The 24447-nt window shown below is 47.7% G+C and overlaps 2 long non-coding RNA genes across 2 annotated transcripts in view; both read right to left on the reverse strand.

Moving 5' to 3' along the window:
* The window catches only part of LOC143302461 (uncharacterized), a 95071-nt gene that overhangs the window by 58651 nt on the left and 11973 nt on the right, over positions 1–24447 (reverse strand). The gene's annotated exons all lie outside the window — the stretch shown is intronic.
* Positions 8356–11572, reverse strand: LOC143302462 (uncharacterized). Its single transcript, XR_013057992.1, has 2 exons — positions 9152–11572; positions 8356–9060 (listed from the first exon to the last, which is right to left on the reverse strand). It is a non-coding gene; the product is annotated as an uncharacterized LOC143302462 (long non-coding RNA).

Here is a 24447-nt window from a genome sequence, read left to right on the forward strand (position 1 = left end):
CGTAGCAAGGACCAGTCTGCGGATTTTTCTATGGCGGCGGAATGGAATCGTGGGAAGGACGCGAACCAGACCAGCGAGATCGGACGAAACGAAAAGAGAGACACCGTCAAGGCGATGCAACCGTCGTCGCTCCCGATGCACTTCCTAAACGGACGCGATGACGTATCAGAGCAAAACATCAATCATTATCGACGCCGTTCGTCTTGGGTTTCCATGGGCGTCCTTATAACGAGTTTGGCAGACAATTTTTTGCCAAAGCGCGGCTCGTTTGGCCGTCAAAAGAAGAACCACGTTCTCCTTCCTGGCCTCCGGACGAACACGTTCGATTTTCCCAACGATTTGCCATTATTCTCGTCCTTCGCTTTGAAGATTCTTTTGTTCTTCGTTCTATTGCACTTAATCGTTCGATAACGAACATTTTAATGAATAAAGTTTAAAAAAAAAAGCTTCGAGATACGCAATGTTAAAACGTGTAATCGTCAAATTGGAAACTAAACTTCTTACGAGCGAGCGGGCGAGCGAAGAAATATGGAAAAATAACTGAAATGCGCGTAACTTCTCTTACGGTTCTCTAGGGTCCGTAGGTTAGATTGTTTCAGCAAATGTTTCAGCAAATATCGTGATAGAAGCATCGATTTAATATCAGATTGGACGTACATATTCCTAATTTCTGAACGACTTCGTGCACTTATTCTAGGACAATATCGTTACACTGCGGGCGATGAAATTGCCGTTCGCGTTGGAATTACATCGATAGGCAACAATGTAATAACGCATTATTAAAATAATTGTTTGATTATCCCGGGAGTAGCGTGCGCCGAGTTTGCTATTACCGCGGCACCCTCTTTCGCCAGTGCTCGTTCTTCGTCTATGATCTCTGATTCGTCGCGGTTACGGACGATCCAGCGTTAATTGTTCTCTGGAGGAAGGGAAATTTTCGACATTCTTCGATGGTTGCTCAGCACGAACGAATTTTCGTCTCGGTTTCCGTATGGCGCGCAATCTCGATGCCAAGCGAATCGAGTTTCGATCGGACGACCGAGTTTTTGCCGCGTCTCGTTTTGGAACACGGTCGCGTCGCCTTGGAGAGATTCGCGGCCTCTTCCCACTGTATACGGCGCGGCGTGGCCAACACGACCTTCCGACCGCTGGAAAAATCAACGCCTCGATGCCAGTCGAAAGAAACGAGATCGGCCGACCGAAGCCTTGAGACGATCGCGCACACGATCCCCTATTAACTCGTCAGTCTCTTCCGAAATCCGACGCGACCTAAATATCGAACCCTCTTTCACCGGTAAGCGCTACGAGTTTCGTAAGAACTCGTTGATCCGTATTATTTTAGACCTCGTGCCCGGCGATATTTCCGACGCTCGATAAGAGGAATCTCGATCGAAGGAAAAACGAAGCTGCCCTCGTGACATCCCAGTAGTACCTACACGGTTCTGATTTCAATTAAATGGCAATCGCGTCGTTGAAGCTACAGCGGTTAACGGTTGGGGATCGTTTGCTGGCCACGATGGCCGATCGTAGCGCGTCCAGCTTCGCGACATTCCAGCGCATTGTCTTAAAACTGACCCCTGATGGTTGACAATAGGGAACTGGTAAGAACGCATTTAACTGTACCCGGCTGAGGCGATCGGTTTTAGCCGATTATCCACGGACAGCGGCACGATGCGATGTGCCGTTTGTGCAACCGGTCCTACGTCGTCGTCTCGGTTGCAAGGAGCAAGCCACGACCGTTAGACCTCGGACACACGAGAACGGCCGCTACGCCACGCCACGGCACGCCAAGCCACCGTGCCAGGCCAGGCCACGCCACGCCACGCCGCACGGACCAGCGCACCACACCACACTCTGCCCCTTCTAACAAACAAAGTTAATAAGCAATATCTGCCGGCATAGCGGCGTGCACTGCCGTTACCGATAGCACGGTGCACCGTGTGCCGCAACATAATGGTGCATGTAACGATCGCGGCGGCGTTCCTTCCAACGATTGGCTTGGTGTATCAGTGGCACGCAAACTGGGGCTTCGTTACGCGTAAATCGCCGCGTTCCCGCTCGACGATAAACGATCGGGACCGGCGCGGGGGCAGCGCCGATATCCGGTCGCACGACGTTTCACCGGCCTCGCCGATCTCTGACTCCGTTCCCTCCGCGGATCCTGATAACGATTGTGCCGAGAAACATTACGAGAACGACCGTTCAAGAGGCGAGCTTCGTCTGTCTGTAGTCGGCGGTTAATCGCGCCCGATACTCCCTGCCTTTCGAGTAATTGCGACTCACGCACGTTTGCCCGCGCGTTTGGATCCGGCGACGAAGATACGCTCGGAGATCGTAGAGACGATGGAAGGTGTCGGATGAAGCGAGACTGCTGCGATCAGGTTCGATAGAGGTGTCTTTGACCAGCCAGCTGATTAATGAGAAGCGACTCGACCGAGCCTGTTGAATGAAGGCGTTCGAAGGATCGATGATTCTCTGTTTCCCCACTGTGAGGATTTAACGATTGTTAGAGAGACGGTGTTGAACGCGAGATACGCTAAGTTGTCAGGAGTAACGCGGGGTAATTGCTATTTATGACGGGATCACGGAGTTGCGTAAACCAACGTTCGTAAACACTTCGGAATAGCGTAATTACTTCTCACGAGTCTATTGTAATAGCGACAGTTGCTCTCACACCTGTCCGACGATTACCGCAATCTCCGCTAAACTCTTGAACAAACCCCGACAAAACACCGTCATTAAAAATTTCCTCCGTAAAACGAACTTGGAGCTGCGCAATTAACGTCCGAAGACCAAATATCCAAGTCGTATCCCTTTCATTTGCCGAAAGAAACATTTTGCATCGGTGAATCCTCCGATCAGAAACACGACGAATAGACAAAAGGGAAGAGAGAAAAGACTGGATCCGGCGAGAAATTTGAGTGCCACTGTGATAGAGGGTCGCAGGGAGGCTGGTGAAGTGAGCGAGGTCCACGAGAGTGATTGTACTTATCCGCGCGCATAGCGAGGCGCACACGGACGCGCACCAGCACAGCCACGGCCACCGTAGGCTCGATAGTTAAAGAACGATGCGGATGGCAGGAGTGAAAGGCCCACGCCCGTGCCTCGGGCTCCTCGGCAAGGGCGACTGGCCCCTCAGCACGCGCGCGTACCCGCACAGAGACACTCACCTACTCACGTACACGTGCTGGCACACGTGCAACAGGCCATCCACGAACTCGGCCGCGAGCTCCTCTCTCTTTCTCTCTGGCCGTCTCCTTCCCTCGTTTGCTCCGTCCTCCTCGATCGCCGTTCTCCGATCGCAAAATCCGGCGCTCTCTCGTTACGAGCTCCTATGTACGCGCGCGAGCGCACCAGCCTGCACATCTATGCACCGTATTCGCGTTCGCGTTCGTTCGCGGTCGACTTTTATTTTCGGCTCGATTTTCCCGGCCCCGAGGCCCCACGACCTCCCTTTTACGACCTCCCCGATCATTTCGCGAGCCACTCAATTCCAGAAGACGAATTAACCTCGAATCCGATCGAGTCGGTGCTTCTTTGCTCCACAGACGTTGCATCAACTCTGTTTGGCTACCTGAAACCTTTTATAAGTTCGGGTGACAGTAGAAGGAGATTTATGGGTCGCCCGAAGCGCTTAAGTAGATTCGGAAGATTGTGGTCCGATGTCTTTGTCGAGTCGAGTATAGACGCTCTGTTCGAGTCGTATCGATCGCGTTGCTATCGGACTACCGATATCGACGAATTTAGAAGAAATTCAAAAGTACGAAGAGCGCACGTAATATTCTAATATCCAAAAATATATAAAGTATCGAGAGTTATGTAAGGTTAAGCTATAAAGTACTCGTTACGTATAGCGGACGAAATGTACATTCTGTTTCTTTAAATTCATGCGTAATGCTACGAATCTGCACGACCAGCCACATTTTGGTTACTTGGCTGAGAATATTATTGGCTTTGAAAGAGTATGAAATAAACGTCGTCTTAAACTTTCACGGGGACTCGTTCGACGGAACTCTTGGTACAAATACGTAGGATCACACGAACAAAGCAGCGTTTATTTGCATAGCAAAGTTTCATTCAACCAATGTGGCCGTTGGCTGAGTTAAAGAAATTCCAACAAGGAAGACAACGATCTAACCGCTAAAAGGCACAAGCACGAGATGCATTCGCGGAATTTCGCTGTAGCCAGTCCGGCGGCGAGCTTTCGTTATGATTACGTAATTCGTTCGTGACGCGCGTATCTGGCGACGCTCGGTGACGTAATTGTACCCTTTAGCTGAGCTGCGAGAGTCTGATTCTCGCAGGCGTCTCTCACGACGGGGGAAGCGGAAAACCGCCTTGTATTGGAAGCGGGAGGAGACGTAAAAGCGGGCAAACTCGGCTTCCCAGCAGATGCGCCAGCGCGGTTTCGCAATGCAGGAGCAGAAGACGCCCGATGTTCACGTAGCTCGGTCGCACGGAAAGGCGAAGAGGACACGTTCCCAAGGCGTATTCCGTACCCGATCCTATAATACAGTCGTCCGTCCCGGTTTAACCCGTTACCGAGTTTGCGCAAAAATCGAAACGCGCTCCACGACTCGTCTACCATTCGCGTTCTGAAACATCCGACCGCCACGATGTCCAACGCGCCCGGATCTGGACGCGTTCGTTAGCATACGAATGAAATCGGACAGCCAATTTTTCTCTGTCCACGTAATAAAACCAGTCGTTAATCAGGATATAGATCGAAGCAATCGTTGATCTAACGATCCGACGAAATTTTGCAATATATTCTATGCCGAAAGCGATTGGATTCGGATACGCGCTTTTCGGCGTAATTGCTCAAGTAGTTTTAACATTCGTGCGTTTGAAACGAGGTCTGAACATCGGCAAGACTAAGCCGCGATTCTTCGCGAAGGTTCGGCACGTTGCGTGTTTTCACACGTGCCACGAAGATCGATCGTCGCCGATCGAAACGAGACGAGGCGAAACGGAAAGATCGATCGATCGTCAGATGGAGCGGGATCTCCTTGATCGCCGGAGGCGTCTAGACCGGAGGTAACGCGGCCGATCACGGATGAGAGTGGGTGGAGCCGTAGCTTCGTTGCTCAACGAGAAAGAGAGAGAGAGAGACGATGTCCTCGAGAGTTATCGCGATAAGAAAGGCCATCCTAAGGACACGCCTGGCTCCAGGAGAAGGAGCCCGATAACGATCGACATCGTCTTTCTTGGTTCGTATCGGCAGTGATGCTTGATTTCCAAACGTTGCCACCGAAACAAACGTACAACCGACGACGTTGATCCTTTCAGCACGAACGTATAGACGCGATAGATGAAACCGTCGATCGCTGTCAAACGATTTTCTTTTGCGCATGAAAAACGAAAAGAATTATTCAGTCCATTACGCGTCTCGTCATAATAAATACGCAGAACTATCGGACGTATCAGCACCGAACGAATTAAACTTTATCTTCGAAGTCCGCAGAATTTCTCGCAGAATCGTTTCTCGTTATCTCGCTATCGCCTATTTTCTTGGTTATCTAATCTAGTAAGCAGTGCGAATTCTTTCTGTAATTTTGTTTTCGAGCAACCGTACCAGAAGCGTAGTTGTCCTCGTTGTCCATCGGACGAAGACGTACGGCTGCGTCGAAGAGGATGCCGTTACGCTTCCGCTTAAGGAGCAGCTAATGTCGGCCATCCGTCTTCGATTCCACCGCGAATTCATTCGTCTGTGACCGTCAACGAGGTCGTTCGTGCGTCAGACCTGGCAACAGTAATGATCCTGGTAATCGGCGTGTCGGATGCAAAACACGTTCATCTCCAATCACGATGCCGCGGTATTTAAAATGCACTCGTAAAGAAACAAGCATGAAAAAAGTAACCTAGTCGGTACGTCTTTCGCTGATTTGCATCGATCGGCGGCTAAGTTTCTTACAGCTAACTTACGTAAAAATATTGAGTAGCTGGTTGCGATTTTCAACGGTGCATCGTAAATTACCGTACCGTTGAACGAGCAGGTGCCGAGAGAAGCAGGCGAAAAGACGGCGCGATACCGAGCCTCTTCCGGTTATCGGGCGCATTAAGCGCTCGTTAGCTTTCAGGAGCTCATAATCGGGCAGAATACACGCAACTCACCGTCTACCATATCGTATAACGTGATAATCTCGTTGTACAGCGTATCGTGAAATCGTTCGAGGGAATATCGAAGAGCTTAAGATGGAAAGATCGGACGTTCGATCGAGCAGACGCGATCCAGACGAATTCCGATCCGCGGATCGATACGTGTCCATCTGCCCGTTCGATTCCTCCTCGTCTTTACGCGGAAATAACGGAGCACTGTCCACGGAATCTCAAACGATTCTCTCTCTCTCTCTCTGTGGATCGTTGATCTCTTGAATTTAGATTTTTGCCGACGCAGCATCATCTTGTCGGCAAACATTAGAATATCGATTATGCTGATACGATTCGGGACGCGCTTATATCGTAGGCAGGTGAAACTTTTATTAGCTTCTTGCAGTGGATGAGAACAAAGGCTGCCCCATAGGACGACGTTATGTCGGAAGTGTAGCACAGATGTTTGTTGCAATTAGATTTCGCAACCGAGAATCGTGTTACGTAAAAATTCATCAATTTTCTCTTATCGATCGATTAAATAATCACGCCATGCGACTTTTTTTTAACCTGCCTGGACGTTTCTTGTTCGATTTTTTGCCGGCAGCGATGATCAACATTCTTGATCGCTTCCTCGCGCGACAAACAGCGGCGCGCGATTATACCATTACGAGCATGTGGACCGCCGTAGAACGACGCGACGATAAAACAAAACGCGTTTGGATCAGTCATTCTGCTCGCCCCGAGGAATAGAAAGCCTGGCGACGACGGTCGTGTCATCGTCGCGCATTTGCATGCGCTGTTCGCCAGCTTCGATTTAGCTCGTTCGTGTTATCCGACGACCGTTGTAAAAATTCTTCAACGAGTCATGCATAGGTATACGTCTAGGCAACCGAACGATCTGTTCCAAGATAATTTCATTCAAACGATGAAATATTTGTAGCAAATGAAGATTGTTCTCTCCCCCTCTGTTTCTGCATTGCATTTCGTGACTGTCGAATTATTTCTCGTCCTTAGCGATTTTCACCAGGACGAATCGTACGAGGTAATAATTGATACAGACGACTCTGGCTTTCATCTTCCGCTAGGTTGTGATGAGTCACGGCGCGTTCGCGACGAGAATCTATTAAAGGTCTTTTTGCTATCGTGCGTCACAGCGATCGGCGATGGCAGAAGGCGAAACGGGACGAGGAGCGCGGTCGATTTTTTGTCGGCAGAACCGAGAATCCTCGCGCTGCGAAGCGCGGAACTACGCCACGACGAGGAAGCAGAAAACGAAAAGAAGGAAAAAGAACCGGTTCGATCGGCGGCCACCGATACAGAACTGAGATTGTCCCCGGTGCCTTCCTCGTACACGCGGTGCTCGCAAATAGCCGCATAATGATAGACTTGGTGCGCCGCTATCCTCGACTGCGATAGTTTCTAGAGAAGGACGACACCGACAGAGGACGAAGCAGAGTGGCAGCGGTGGGAGATCGATGAAACGAAAGAGAAACGAAATTAAACCGATGTCTGCCATTTCTGAAGAGCAGTCAGTTCTGAAGAGAAGGTCATCGCGACCGATGGTTCACGGAAATCGGAGCAGGTTTCGGCGACCTTGATGTCCTCGACAACGATGACGTCTCCGTGACAAAAATCAGAATTCGAGACGGCACGGTATGCGCGTGACGAGATAAATTCTCCGGCGAGATATTTTCAAACGGCCTCGTTTCGACCAGTGGATCCGCGTGATTTCGCTCAGATTACGCCAATCCTTGGCCATTTGTTAGATGAACATTTTTGCGAAACATAGATTACGTTACGATCGTACGTAACGCGAATCATGACACGGGGTTATGGCTTTACGAGTTTCAAGTAGATCTCGGTTGGATTAACTTCTGCCGACTCAAAGTTTTCTTACCTCGATTGTAGTCGACTTATGCTACTTAGAGAGGACGAACAAGAGGTAGAACAGACGGATTAATCGCGAATGAAATATCGGTCGTGTCCCCTTTCCAATAACCAGAGAAACAAAAGAACCGTCGAAATTACGTTTAGCTAATTGCTTGGCAATCTTAGCCACTTGCACAATCGTAACGATACGGATCGAAGAACTTTCAACGCTAGGTAGCTCCATTATGTTACATTGACAGCCGATTGTCGATCGATACTCACCGAGGAGGGCTTTCTAATTACTTGGCAAGTAATTGGGTTTGAACTTAGGTCGGGACAATTGGAGACTTTGTGCAATCGGGAGAGCACGGGTAATCGTGAGAAAACTGCATATTCATTGGTTAATTAAAAGCTTTATTTTCTCGAGATTACATAAATAATTAAGTAAATTTTATGGTAATTTTTATGGTAATTTTTCGAATTAAAGTTTCCCTCGTCCGAAGTCCGAAGGTTGAGCAATCGTCGTCGTGACGATCTTCTATTAATTTTATTAGGACGACGTTCGAAAATGTTCCACGGTACGAGAGATGAATCGAGCGCTTATTATCAAGCGAAAAGAGCGGGCTGGTGCGAGCAGGAGATCCGAGTCATGCGACGGAGGTCGCGCAGGTCAGTACCGATTGGATCGTGCAGTTTCCACGTAGAAAATCGATCCGTGTGCTGCAACTGCAACTGCAACTGCAACTGCAACTTCAAGCGGGGGCCCCGTTGCGAACCGAGGGAGCCTATTACCGTGATCGGAACGGTTCACCGCGGCACGATCGACGACGAATCGACAAAAACCGGGAAACCCATCTCCATTCTCCATATCCCTGATCTATGATTTAGAACCTCTTAAACCATACCTAGGGCTCGATCGTTAATAAATTACCTGACAATTATGGAACCGCGTCGCATCTTGCATTTCGTTTCGCTATGCCTGGAATTCTGCACGCTCTAGGTATACGTTGCTTTATCGCGTTTGCATATCTCGATCGAAAGTCTATTCCGTTTCTTGCCTTATTCTTTGCATCTTGAACGTACACTCGTTAAGGAATTCTACGATTTAAAATAATGACACACCGCAAACAGAAATCAAACCTACATGTTTCCCTCTTCACGTTACTAATCGCCTGTCTAACGACTTTACCTGTTAGATTCAGCTTAATCGTTACTCCCACATCCGATCCAATTGATCATACTCTGGTTTTCGTTATAAATGATTCCATCTTTCTCTCGTTCTCGCTTTCACTCCGCCCGTCCTATCCTTCTGTTTTTCCCGTGTTCCCAGCGAAGGATCATCATCCACCTTTCGAAACTCGATCTCATTTTTCCTCCGTCTGCTCCACACACCAAGACTGATATCTGTCTCTCGTTGCATTATCATCTCGTCATCAACGTTTTACTTTCTCAAAAATCCAGTTCACCGCGTTTCCCTCGAACGGATCACTTTCCCTGCGCGTACAAGCGTCGTCTGACCACAGAGATGCGTCCATGTAATCGGCGATGGAATATTCGTCGAGCTAAGACAAGCCGGCAGCCTCGAAGCGATCCAGAATCTAATCCAGTCGGATGCCCCTGGGCTTAGAAAGGCGTGGTAGCTCGGCGAACGTAGGAGAGGAAGATGTCGTCACGAGCTGAAGAGGACGGCCGACGAGCGTGTAGGTGGAGAGCGAAGCTGGCCGCCGAGCGTAACGCCGCGCTCCAGCCGAGCAGAGTTTCCGATCTTGCTGCTCGATAATTAGGTCGCGCTTTTTAATCGACTCCAAATAATCGGTCTGTCGTCCGAACACCGAGCCGACGGCCGTAGCTACACATCCTCCGATTTATCCGTCCGGTTCTCGTGACGTAAGCCCTCTCGATGAACGTTAAGGTCACCCCCTTAAGGTAAGCTTCGACGTGGCGCCCAACGCAGGTAAAATAGTGAGAAAACGCACGAGCGATGATGACACGTTGCGCGAAGGTCTGTCCTCGAAAATCATCGCTCCTCGATCATACTCGTCGGATTCTGTTCGACTAAGTCGAGTTAATCGATTAAATGGTTCGTGCGATGGCTGTTCGAAAGATTTGTCGACTTTACGTTAAGCGTTGTTAATCGTCATCTTGTGCTACACTGGCAGGACGCTATGACGAACGAGGGTGAAAGTTTGATCTTGTTAATAGCGGCTGTAGGATCTTTGCGTATAACGGACGAGTGGAAAACAGAACGAGCTGGTTGCTGAAAGTCTCGACTATGGAACACGTGGCCGTGTGACGACCAAAGGAAGGACCGAAAGGACAGAACGCGACTGTATTCGCTCGGCGGAGACAACAGGATCCCGGAACGCCTCGTCATCGGACGATTCGACGCAGATACAGGGCGTCCTATCGTCGGAGTCGCGGCGGATTGGAGGGAAAACGACTACGCGAACGAAGAAAGAGGGAGAAAGACGGAACGAGAGAAAAGGAGAGAGAGAGGAGGGAGGCAATGGGTATTGTGGCACGGTGATGCAACACAACTCCGCCCCAGTTACTCGCGGAGATCTCGCCGCGGACCGACAGCGAAAAGAGAGAGAACGGAGAGGAAGACGGAGATAAAGAAAGGGAGAGAGAGAGAGAGAGAGAGTGCATGAACGTGGTTTATTCACGAGGAACGGGCCGATAACTTCGCGAGATCGTTGCTACCTATTCATTATTTTGCTAAACGTCGATCGGTGAGGCACCAAGGCCACTTGGTACGTATCTCGAGCTCGGCCATTGTTCCGAAATATTCGTACGATTTAATGAGCGTACGTGGGCGGCTACGTGTTCCGATCGAGTCGTCAGTAATGCGATTACGCTCGCGAACATGGAGATTTGACAGTGAGACGCGTCGTTCTACCCTTGCAATCAAAGACATTTTCGAACGATGATGTCCATTGTATTATGCCTGGCGAACGACAGGACAACCTTGAATCTTAAAGACGAATCTCGTCCGCGAAATGCTTGCTTATAGATCGTGATATCACGATGTTTTCACTTTCGCAAATTATCTCAAAGTTCGAGCGGTCGACGTTAAGACGAATCGAAAGGGATGAACGCGTCCAACGAAACACGTTCTCCAGAAGTTTGAGTTCGTAGGAACGGCATTCCATTGAGTGACAAACCTAACCCAAACCTAACCCATCGATTAGACTGAATCGTCTATTTAATTAGAAGGGCTGTATAAATAGGCGCGATAACCGCGCGCACAGACGAGTTGCTTGGCTTGCTCAATGCCGGATCTAACAATAAGAGAGACACCGGTGTAGGAAGGTAATTCTAGGCTGCACGATACAATTATCGTTATTTACGCTCGCCTTTAATTCCCGACGCGGAACAGAGGACAATCCGCGATCGTTCAATTAATTTCAATACCGTCCTTGTGTCGATTAGAACGATCCTTGCTCGCACGAAGAATATTAATCGTCGCTCGTCCAACGAGCTGGAAAATCCCGATATCCCGTCGTTTACATATATTTCAACAAAATTTGACGAATCAGTGGACGCATGGTAGAAATAAAACACTCGACTCTCAAGATTAATACCCCGAATGTAAAAGGAGTAACGTGACTCTCACCTGGACAGTGAAAGAAGCGGTTTCTGGTTCGTTAACGTGGGTCACGTCGCGGCGGAGCAAGGATTACGCAGCTGGAGGACCGAGGGGGCGGAAGAAGGCAAAGTAGCGATAAATTTAGTTGAACGTTAGAACCGAATCGCGCGTCAGGACTAGGTGTAGGCGGTTATATTGCCTGCGCGGCGACCCACTATAGACTATTGCACGCCGCGAAGCAGTAAAGGAATTTAGCCTTATAAATCAGCAACATGACTGCACCGCGCCACACCTTTCCCTTCTTGGGGCAATCACGAGTCGTCACCGTATCGGCAACATCCCTGGCGCTCAGACTTCGCTTGCATCGTCTCTTCGCGCCCGGACGACGACGCCCGAATCGCCCGGCCGTTTACGAAACGACAGATTTTCGAATATCGGACAATTCGACTTGCCTCTGACGTTTCTTACGTCGTTTGGTTACGAGTTTCAAGCATCTAACGTTGCAAATTTTCAGCAACGTGTATTTAAACTCTCGTTGGTTTGCACAAAGTATTTCGAGTTACGGGTTATTAGATTCGTTTAGACGTTCGGCGTGGGTAGGACAACGTTTATTCGCGCATTTGCTGGCAAACTAGACGCGTAAAACAGTTGGAGTACTCCTAAAGGAGAGACTGTTACTTAAGCAGGTTGATTTTTCTCGTCTAATCAGCACGTAAAAGGGAGAAACGATTCACAGCATGAAAATTACGGTCGTGGAACGTCCCTTACGGCGTGAAAACGAGAATCTAGGACGTAACGAAATGAGGAAGAGAAGACTATCGCCCGAAGGGGGATTAAGATTTAAAGAGTATCGGTGATCGATGCATCCCGAACAGCGCATGCAAGCGCGAGCTAGTTTTTACGGTCGCTCGAAACACGCGACGGTCGTTAGAATTGCGTGGTACGACTTTGAACAAACTGATTCTTCGTATACCATTATTTCTATCGTTCCATCATTGGATATATAGGATAATAAGAAACGTCGGAAGAAATTCCACGACCATCTCTGTGCTCGGATATTAATCCGATATTTATCCTTTTTGTCGACACAAATGCGACGGACATCGAATCGCGTTCGTTAAGTGGAATTATCGTGCAAACGAGTTCGATAAAGACATCAAGAACGCGTACAGCCGCCCTCCGGACTGTCTCGGCTTTATCCGTCACGAAGATGTTAGACCATGAGAAGACGAGACCGCCATCGTTCTTAATAAGATACGGGGGCGGCGATGCCTCATTAATAATCGTTTTCTCGTTGAATTCGCCGTAGGGCAACGGCGAGTTCCGTGGACCGGTTCGTCGACTAGAGAGTTCACGCTGCTTAATTGGCTCCCGGGGAGTGCGGTTCTTTATTGTGCGTGCACAATGGTCGCGAAGAAACGCCGCGGACAAGGACAGACGACGAGAACGTCCTTTTGGCCACGCAGAACTCACGACCGAAGCTCTGCTTCTCGATACACGGAATTTTAACGAACGGAGTTTCTTCGCTCGACAGCCTGCGATTTCCTCGGCGGTTTTGCTGTTGCGCTCCTTGTGCACACCGATGCGGCTAGAATGTAACCGAGACACGGAGCACGGGTCCCAGTTAGGCCCGGATTAGGTGAAAATGGCGGTCAGCGAATCTCTGCTCTCGATAGACGGAATTTTAACGAACGCCGTTTCTTCGACCGATCGAACCGCTTCCTCGTTTTGACGCGCCGCGAGTGGATGCAACGTGTTTGATCGGTATGGTGCAACCGCGCACCAGAGAACTTTACAGTTTTTTTTTGTTCTTTCGTAGGTATTACACAGATCTTACATGCTGGTAGTTCAAATATCGGCTGATCGATTTTCCCGAGGTTACTTGTTCGTGAAAATTCGTAATTAACGCGGCAAAAGTAAAATATTGTTATTTCCGGTGCGGATCGACGCATATACGCTCGCGTCGCGATGACCGTCGTCTAGGAACCGGCTAGATTCGCATGCGTGACCTGTCCTTTAAGCGTTGCGATCCAAGCCGGGCTAAAGGTAAATGTTAAGAGAGACACACCGGGCTCGGCGATCTGCATAATTATATTCACGCGTTACATAACCTCGGCTATCCGGTTATCTGGCGTCGTACGTGTACCGTTTCGCCATGAAATTTGTTCGGGTCACACGCGCATCCCGGTCGCCGCCTCGAACCGTGTGAAAATCGTTCGCATAATTCGCTGATAAGACACCGGCGAGAGAATTTACAGTTCTTTTACAATGTTAACTTCAACCGGTTTGTTTCGACCGTGATTTGCATCGACGTCGGGTCGATCGTGTTTTTTGACTTGACATTTAAGCGTTTGTTAAGTAATATTTATTCATATGGGAGAGCGTGTCCCTTTGGTGTTTGTTCCTGTAATCGCATACTTCAGTGACGAGTGGTGATTTCATTTAGCGTTTCGTGCTTGTCGAAGAACGTTCGCGACGATCGTTTACTCGAACACCATATCTCAGGGGCCGTGACCCACTGTGGTTTTCGGCGTCAGTTTCCAAAAATGTCATATCTGTGCGTGACGCGCACTTTTAAAATATCTATATCGTTCGTCCCTGTGCGTCGATCCTGCCCAACTCAACGGCTCAAGGAGACAAAAGTAGCAAAATTTGAAATCTGCAAACGTTAGACATAATGGACGTTTACGAGTCTCCGTAAGAAGGACAGAGCAGAATTTCAATGGAACGAAACTAGCAAGAAAACCAACAACGTCGCTGCTTCCCACTGAACGCGATTCGCCTTATCGAAACGAGCGAGATCGCGCGCGTATCTGTTCGCCGGGGAAGCAGAACGCTTCCACAGCCTTTCAAGCTCGAACCAGCCAGATACAGATGGAACGTACAGGGATGGCGGCGAAGAGACGAAGAGAGAAGCGGATTCTAGCTGGCGGCAGGCAGACAGTCACGTTGCCGGCTGCCAGTTTGCTGGTTGCTTTCTTGGCGACACGCCCTGCCCTGATAACACCCACACCAGCAAAGATAAGACGGTATTAATAGATGTGCGTCCCGGCGACTTTCGCAATTCCAGCTGCTCGAGGTGGTTGGCGCGCGATCGCGTTTCGCTCGCGTTCACGCGGGAACGCCGACGCGCTCCGCTTCGACAACCGAGATGCGTTCTCGAAAAACAGCCGGAAACGGTGAAAGACCAAAGGTCGCGGGGATCAGAGCTCGCGTACTTACAAATCGCGTACTTAGTGTCACGCGTGTATCGCGAATCGACGCGACGCGACGCGATAATTATGTTTAATTGCGATAATTTGCAGCGGACGGCTCGACGATAACCGATTTACGCGATGATCGTCTAGAAATCGCTCGTTTCTCGTCTTCCATCTCTGAACGACCGTCTTGTTGAATTTCCGCGCTAACCAGCAACTAGTTTATCGCGACTACAGATGCAATTATACGCTGTGACACCTCACAGCTGGAATCTACGCATAATTAAACTGCAATATCCTTGGCGATTTCGCGATGATACAGGTATCGCGGTTTTTACGATCGGGATGAATATACGAATCGAGTTGGAAACTCGTATTCGATACCCAAGAAACGTTGAGTTGATACGGACTAGGAAAAAGTTAGAATACGATATAATCGTTAATCATGCAAACGATCGACGATCAACAACACCAGTGTGCACAAAGTGACGAACGTCGTTTCTCTAAAACAGAATTTCCTATATTTACTTATTCCTGATACTCTTGCTTAACTTAAGGGTACATAGGTTTCTTGCAGTCGGAAAAGGTTAAGCGATCATAACACGCGAATTATATATGTAAAACGTCTGTTTTTCATGTTCCTTGTACGTTCGAATCGTAAAATTAGCGCAAAACGATTCGAAGCACGATGGAAACAGCCTGTTAGGAAATTATCAATTAATTCGCGCTCCCCGCGCCTTTCCTTGCGCCGCGGACGACTTTTCAAGGTGGTGCTCCGCGATACTTGCACTTACATGAATCAGCTTTCCTTCTCTCCTACTTTTTACCCCGCTCTATCTCTCCGTTCGTTCAACGAAGTTGCACGGTAACTCGTTTCGCAAACGGAACTATTCGCCTCGCGACGTCGAACGTCAAACGACTAACAACGTATCCGCTTTGCATGATTTATACGGTGGCACCTGTTCCGGTGTCCAGATTATGAAACGATTCGTTGCTTCGTCAGTTTATAATTCATCTGAAATTAAATCGTGGTATATAGTAGGCAACTAGATACTTTAATCCCTTGGATGGAAAATTAATAGGCCAAAAATTATACGTAACAAAAATTATTACCAACTAATTCTTATTTAAGACGGTAGAGAGAAAATGATAAGGCACGGGATGCCTGATATACCTTTGACGTATACAGTTCATAGGCGCACGATAGGAACGTAGATAGCTATCAGTTTCTTTTTCCGCACGAAAAGATCTCTTTCTCTGCTCTCGCACGACACAGCAGGCTCTCTTTTACCCGCTTTTTCGTTCTTTCGAGGACAATGACGCAATTTCGCGAGCGAAACTAGTTATTTCGTTAGATTTCCGTGCAACCTGTTAACCGGGCAACGCCACGAATGCTAAAAGGATCTACTTGTGATTCTCGAAACGGTGTATGGAACGATCGACGCCGGGACAGGAACACGCGCGATCCCACCGATAACGGAATGTGTCCTAGTCCTCGTAGTCCTCGTAGTCGTCGGTTTCTTTTCCAGTTCCCTTCGTGGACGCGAGTAAAAGTAGGAAAACTTCTTCCTTGTCTTTTGCGTCACGAAGTTCGTACAGCGTTCGAACCGGATCCGAAGAGAAGTGCGTTAGTTTTTACTGGAATTGCAACATTAAAGCGGAGCAAGTGTCTTGGAGACAAGGAAATGCGCGCATTCAATTTTCTTTTTTTCTTCTTCTTCCGCTATTAAATTCGCAACCAGATCTTCCTGTGACCAAGTTGGCACGGTATGCTAATGACAATTTAGATATGTTTTTACATCTTGCAATCGACTGTAAAATCTTTTTTCCTTCGTTTCCCTTGATATTTACATCCTCCACTCGAAGTATTCGATCGTTCGCGATCGATAGGCTATAGATTTCTCTACGCAAAATTCATAGAAACACGAGCCAAACGATCATCGCTCTTGTACTCCAAATATTACAAGCGTCACTTTTGGATATTTTGAATAATTTTGCGCGTTATATACACGCGTGCAGCACGTTTTTACACACTCGCGTTTGCAATAAATGCGCTAACTGACGATCTAGCGATCAAGAACCACCGAAAAATCGATCCTGGCTCGTCTGGCCGGTCGATTCTCGGCAATCGCATGCGAGATCGCGCAACCGAATCCTATTAAATCGAAGTATTCTGAACAGAGCTCGATCTTCGAGGAGCACGCCCCTCTTGTCGAATTAAGCAGTCGTAAACGGTGAAATTACGCGGGCGCTGGGTCACGTCCGGCGGGATTGCCCGCGGAACCGATTAACGGCAAAAATTGCAAAGAGAGAGAGAGAGAGAGAGAGAGAAGGTCGTTTTCGCGAAGGGACGAAAGTTTCGCGAAGAAACGGTCGGCCCCGTTAATCCGATTACTTGTTTTCCGTGTAATCGACCGGCCCCGGTGAACCCAACAGGAGAGGCAGTCTCTCTCGCTATCCAGCAAGCGAGCAGAGTCATCATGTTGCAAATGACCTCTGTCTACCGGCGGAATTAGCGGATGGTCTTCAATCCTCGGGTAATTGTAGTGCCGCGTAAGAGATGCTTACGCTCGCGGCAGCGATTGCACACCGCTGCAAATCCCTTAAATCGTGAAAAGAAAGGCGCCCCATCGTTTTAATACGCTGCGGTTGGGATGAAAGGAACCGCTGCGTAATTTCTCCCCTCCATTCGAGCAAAATTCAAATTCGTCTTCTGTTTCGCGATGAATTTTCAAGTTACCGGTGATTTCTACGATCTGTTTTTTAACCTCGGAGGTTGCTTCGTACTCGTGAATGTTGTAAATCAATTTCGACAGGAATGTAAAAATGCTTTTATGGAAATGATAGATCGAAACTTCGATTCGACCGTTTGTATGGAGATTAAGCGAGTGGAAAGTTTCGAAGGCGCTTTTTAATCCGTAGGTGACACCGATGGAACTCGCGAAACGACGAAACGACGGTCGTAATAATCGAACGCGCGCGAGTATTCCGTAACCAACGAAGAAAATGGAACCTTGAAACGAAAGCGGAGGAACGTGCTGGAATCGGGACGAAACAAAACGAAAAACCGGTTTTGGACCCGCGAACGATTACTTTCGGTAATAATTTATTCGACTAATAATTCAATGGCAGAACGAATACATCGGGTCGTTTATTATACGCGAATTGAACGTTAATTTCTACAAAGAAATATAGGAACGCACCGGCGGACACGTGTGTGTGCGGTGAACGCGTCCGATCGTGTTTATATCCACGTAATACGCCAATTAATCGTACGCAATCGCCATTAATCAAATCAAAGTTTGATAGATATTCTTTTTATATATGTGCGTTGCCGTTGCTATCGGCGTAAAACTCGAGCGTAATGTTGCCTTTTTTACAATGTCGCTATTTACGATCGAAGTGGGAACGATCCCTTATCCAACCTCAATGTCGTACCGATTAATTATTTTTCAGTGGTGGAAATTACTTGGCGAATTAAGCGTCTGCTAGGTAATACCGAACTTAACGCTTCTGTACGCGAACGTTACGTTACACGAACTTGCATGTCAAAGTCGTCAGCTCGAAATTTGCATAACATTACGTGCTCGTGCTCGTGCTCTGTGACGTAAACACGGTGAATTTACGACAGAAGATATTAATAATCGTTATCTCACCACCGGTCGTACTTCCCTCGGATCGAAGTACAAAGCGACTTTTATTCACCCGGAAAATGGAAAAAAAAGCGATGGAGCCGAGCGTCGGGTTGTGGCGGCGGTGTAACGAGGCAAGAAATCGGCCAGGCGCGTGGAACCGGAGAAAAGATCGAGGCGTGGAGGAACGATTTTTAAAGGCGACCCGTATCTGCGTCATAGATCGTTATCTACTCAAATGAATCAGGTGCCGGGTGCACCTTCGGCTTTTTTTCTCGCCACCCAGCCTGTAGATCTGCTTTCGCAATTAGAACTCGTTATTTCGTTGCGCCACGGTTTCCGTGTGCGCTCGTGTCGATAAGACGAATGGTAGGGTGGCCGATTTGCGCCATCGGTTCGCCACCTTCTCGTAAAAGGATCCGTGGCAGCGCCACCGTTCCTCCGACTTCTTTCACGTGGATCGTGCACGCGATAAATAAATACAGCTCGTCGAAGGTGGTTCTTTTTTTCTCGCGAAAATTCATGAATGAAAGACCAGGTAGCGAATAAACAACTTGGTAACCTCGCCGGTGAATTATCGCAGTTTATCACTGTCGACGCGTTCCTCGCTCGTGATTCAGATTCGATTGATAATTACGAGCTGATTCACGGCTCGACGATTTTGTGTTTCATTGAAGCGGTGGAGAAAACACTGTTATTAGCTAATTGGATTTGCAAGTGGGAAGCTCGATGTTGCGAAAATCATTTTCCCTCGACCCGTTCGATTCGTTACGATGGCAATCGTCTTGCCGCGATACCGATAAGAAGTTTATTATCGATCGGCATGTTCCTAACGGATCTACGTATACAAAAGTAAACCGCCCGGTTCGCTCGATCGCGATCTTGAGCATCTCTTAACGAGGCTATCGATAGCATTGCGCTTTACATTGGGAAACATCTATAGAAATGCATCGCATACGAATTGATAAATATCTACGTAAACTACCTCGAAGATAAGCGCAAGTATATCGAAACTGCGTCACTCGATCTATCTTATAGCTTTTGTCGTATTCCATCAAATTGTACGAAAATTATTTCCCTCGAAAGCGTAACCGGACCACCCAGAAGACTTTGGTAACAGGTTAAAGTTCAAAGCAAAAGATACGCCAGAAATACGAATAAAAATCCAACGATATTGTGTGAAAACGCTGAAACTATTCGATAACTGGCGAGAATTATAGAGAACAACTCGTTCCGGCTTATCGTCTTGCCCGCGGTTTATGGCAACTTAACGAGTTACCGACTGCGAAGCAGATGGCCACGCGATAAACTCTGCTCTACTATTCCCGGTATTTGATAAACTAATTGGCCGATCCACGGTTCGTCGTAGCGTTTCAATCAGCCGTCCCGTTATCGCCGTTAACAGGTTTGCTCCGCCGCGACTGTGGTCCGTTCTCACACGCGCGATATTCCTCTTCCTCGCTTGTCCTGTACACGCGTGTTCGCTTTCGCGCCGTCTTTCGCGCGATTGGTCGCATCTTTCGCATTAATAAGCAACGAAGAGAAATCACACTTAATCGATCGTTAATTACTCGACCATCGATCAGAGTATCGGACTAATTAAACGAAGCTATCGCGAACGTCGATGTATAATATCTTTCAATGTTGCAATGAAATTCAACCTTGAAAAGCTAGATTACGGAAAGATGAAGAAATTATCCGCAGCGGTGGGATTTAATGAAAACGTATTACGCCGGACGGCAATAACGACGGCGGTCGTGGCAAAGAGGTTACGTGTCTGTTCACGCGAAGCGATCGAAACGACGAAGGAGAGAAGAAGAGGGTGCCCCTAAAGTCACGTTGGGTAACGATCGCCATCGGAATCGCGTGCTCCAGAAACATTTTAACGAGAGAGTCACCGCCTTTCGATGCCTGCAATCGCTACGATACGTCACTACGATACGAATCCATCGTCGGCCGAAACTTTTCCTTCTTCTCCTTCGCGTACGCAGTCGTCGTTCGATCGCCGAGATGTTCGAGAAATTATCAAAATACGAAAGATCAGGTAGCTACGATAATCGCACCTCCGTTACGACACGAAGCGATACGAAAGGATTTTCTGACCAGAGTAGAGTCCCCTTGGAGCTGGTGGCAATACGAAATAGAAAGTCGATCGATCGCTTAACGATCTCGGCTCGATTTCGGGCTCGCCTCTCGATTATGAATCGCCGGCCGCGGCACGTGTTTCGCGTCACATGGAAACAGGTGAAAGCCGTGGACGCAGGATTAATCGACGTAACGTTTCGAGCGCGATAATACATCCGGAAACGTGGCCCGAACAATTTCCAGGTTTCGCGATTAGAATCGAAAGGAATCTCCCCTTCGTTTAGTCGGGAACAGCTGCGTGGAACATCTGTCAGGAATCTTCGCGAAGAACGGTTAATCGGTCCATCCATCATCGCGGATTATTTCCATCGAGCGACCACGACCACGCCAAACCTGACAGCTGAAAACCAGTCAACGTACGATAATACGTATCAACGACGAAACGAAACGGGTCGCCGAGCTAGTTTCGGATTTTACGAGAAATAGGTGAAAGCCGCGCGAAGCGTTCGATCGGCCTGCCTCGCCAAACAATCCCTGGAATCGCGCGTTTCTTCGCTTCTCCCCGAACTCGTCTCTCCGCGGCTCAAGTTCGGTCTAGAAAGCGAGATTCTAATACCTAATGTCGTAGCTCGTAAAATGAGAGAATTCCAATGTGCAATTTCTTGGCTTTTCTTCGTCCAACGAGAGTCTGCTAGAGGCTGGCAGAAATTTTCACATTTAAATACACTCGGATTCGAAATAGAATCGCGCGAAGAAGTTAAACTTGGATGTAGGTTAATCGATAAAGTATTTTAAAAATATTACGTACGTGATTACGCTAAAGATTCTACGAATAATTCCTTAGCAGATAAACATGCAAATTGCGATAGAGAAAATATTCGGTCCATCAATTTTCTGGACCAAGACTACTCTGTTAGAGAATTTTTCCTTTATCGGATGACTGCCTCGAACTCTTCCTTCCTGCAACATTCCAATCGGTCTATAAAATAGGCGAATAGTTTAGTGGCGTGGCTGTTACACGATCGATTCGTCCTCGTTCTCGCGTTCCCGGTCGCTTCGGGGACACGAAAGCGCGTCGCGGGTGTCCCGATCCCCGATCGATTACTTCGATACCAAGTTATCCGAACAATTAATCGCCGTTGAAGAACGCAATCGGTTGCCTTCGATCTTCTAAACACGATGGTCTATCATTGCCAACTTTGAGACAGCATTTCCAATTATGTACATCGAGGTTAATCGTGTTAAATGTTCGGCCCATCCTCTTCGATACGTTGCATCTGATTAATGACCCCTCGTCACTTAAGTTTTAATTCTGCTCGAACTTTCCCATTCGGTCGTCACCAAGATCTTTGTCGCTTGTTTATTTCACAGTTTGCTTAGGCCTAACGGAGATGAGCGTTCGACGGTCTATCGGTCTATTTGGAGAAAAATACATGCGAGCAAGTGTATTCTTATTCTTCGCAATCGAGTACGTTATGCGTTTAATATCTACGTGTGGACGATTGTTACACATCTGGCGATAAGCTTCATTTTATCGCTACGTGTGAGTTGCTGTCTGCGCGGTAACGTTACATGTCTGTTGTGGAAACGCATCGAGCTTTAATATTATCAAATTGACTGGTTTAACAATTTTATTTTAAAATTCCCACTTCGTGTTATATTTTTTTGCGCAATCATGTAATGACTTTCGCAACGATAACTAAAAGAATAATATAACGAATTTTATTTTGTTTTTTATGTATTCAAACTTAAAAAGATTTTGTATCGAGGATACTTATACCAATACCAGTCCAAATGACCGGTACTTGTCAAGGTGTAAAAAGGTCCTGCAATCTGTTTATCCAACTCCAATTAACCAGTTTCCTCGTTTTCTACAACTTGCCACGCGTTTTTAAAATTTTTACCGCGTATCATTCGATACGATGATGTCAGTTATCAGGAAAATTCCGGATCGATCGCTAGATCGCTAGATGCTATCGTTAGAAATACCACACTAATCAAAATGACCGGTTCTACGATTTTATGGATGTATCAACCCACGTTTAGGGATCATGGTCCCAGATGGATTAATAATACCAAAAACGTGCTACATAACGTGGAATTCCTTCTGTAGGAAAGTAATAAGTCAATAAATATACAAATATTCTATTATTACGTATTTTTTAAAGACCACTCATTTTGACTGGTTTTGACAGAAATAGCTTCGTTCGAACTATCGGTAGCTGTAGGTGTTGATCCTTTGAATTGCCCGCAGTATGAATTCCCCGCTATAACGAACAATCATCGATAACGATCAGAACCAGCAGACGTCGAAGACGTCCAACGTAGAAGGATCAAAGGTTCCATTTACATAGATGGAGGCGACTATGGCGGGGAGGACAACCTAAGATGGAAAGCGAGCGCATTAGTGGCAAGTGGCCAGATGGACACGGAGAGACACGGCGGCGGAGCTTGGTGCCGCATGTAGGCAGATAATGAGCGGAGATACTAACGCGTGTACACGGGGATGTAAATGATACGCTAAACGCAAACGTAGGAAATACCCGGTACGGCGCTATGCATCATCCGTGGCCAGGTGTCGGCTTGTGGGACACCGTTGAGTCGGCGGACTACGCGACATTGTGCGTCACCGCGAGGTTCCATAGCGATTCTCGGCTCGCCACCGAATCGTGCCTAAGGTCGACCGACCTTATACGCCCCGGTCAACCTTAACGGGCTGCGTCGAATCGCCGCTCGTTCCTTCCGTGTCTTCGGTATGCACGTGATAGTCTGCATCGTCTCAGGGTCGACGATGTCCGACAAACCGCGTCGTGGAATGAGAAACGATTAAGGGCAATTAGAGGAACCGGGCGATAATTAATTCCCGGGAGCAGCGTGCTGCTTCTTTTTTGTTTTCAGCTCCGATTCTCGTACTTCGATTTTTAACGGCGATTCTTTCACACAGCTTGTCCGAGAATCTCCGAGGACGATCTTTTTCTCGACGCGTTCTTTCAGTTTCTCCGTCATCTTGCGGTGCAAGGCCGGTCGTTTATTAACATTTCTGCCGATCGATTAATTTATTCGTCGATCGTAACATCGGTAACGTTCCAAAAAAATGATCGAGAATCGAACGACTCGATCGCAAACAACTAGGAGAATATTATCTAGGTAGGAAATATATTTTATTCGTCGGACGAACAGCCACCATAGCGACTATATCCGAGGAACTAACTGGCAAATTCCCTACCATTTCGTTCTGAAATTCGCGAAACGAGCAACAAAATGTGTTCCGCAATCATCCGCTTCCTAGTCCCACCGTTACGCTCGAGCTAATCATTTCCCTCGAAAGGCATAATGGACGGCGGATGAGAAACGACGAGGAAAAAAACAGCTTCCACCTCTCCGTTCACGATCGAATGTTTCAAGGAATCGTAGGAAACCCGATGGAGAAGACTTAGAAATTCGCTACGGTGGCCTCGACGGGGAAGGACAACGGAATCCATCCGTACGCGATAATCGACCGACTTGTCACGCATCATAGCCAGCTCGATTCGGAGCCACGCTCGGTGGCGCTTGGTTCTGCATCGATTTGCTTCTTCCCGAGGAAGATTGGACGTAGCTTAAACCGTGAGAACCTCTCATCCCTCCTGTGTTCCGGCAATCTTCCGGCCTAGTTTTTAGCGGCGCCTCCGTGAATTTGCAGCCCTTCTAATTGTTTCTCGAAATTCTACCTCTACAACGATCGCCGCGGATACTACGAATCACGAACATTTTGGTAAACATATAGAGAACGTTATATAACTCTTAAATAATAATAATAAAAAAAAATCAACTTTTAACGCTGGGATGTTCGGAAAGACGCGTCTCTCGAGGAGAAGGATTCGTTTATTTAAACGAAATTTCACTCGATGTCTGATAGCAGTTCTACCGTATAACGAATTGATTCAACATCGAAGCATTCGTCACGGTATTCAAGATAGCGACACAGTGGTCGCAGAAGTTG

The sequence above is a fragment of the Bombus vancouverensis genome, chromosome 3 (assembly GCF_051014615.1).
Source record: "Bombus vancouverensis nearcticus chromosome 3, iyBomVanc1_principal, whole genome shotgun sequence".
Taxonomy (NCBI): Eukaryota; Metazoa; Arthropoda; class Insecta; order Hymenoptera; family Apidae; genus Bombus; species Bombus vancouverensis.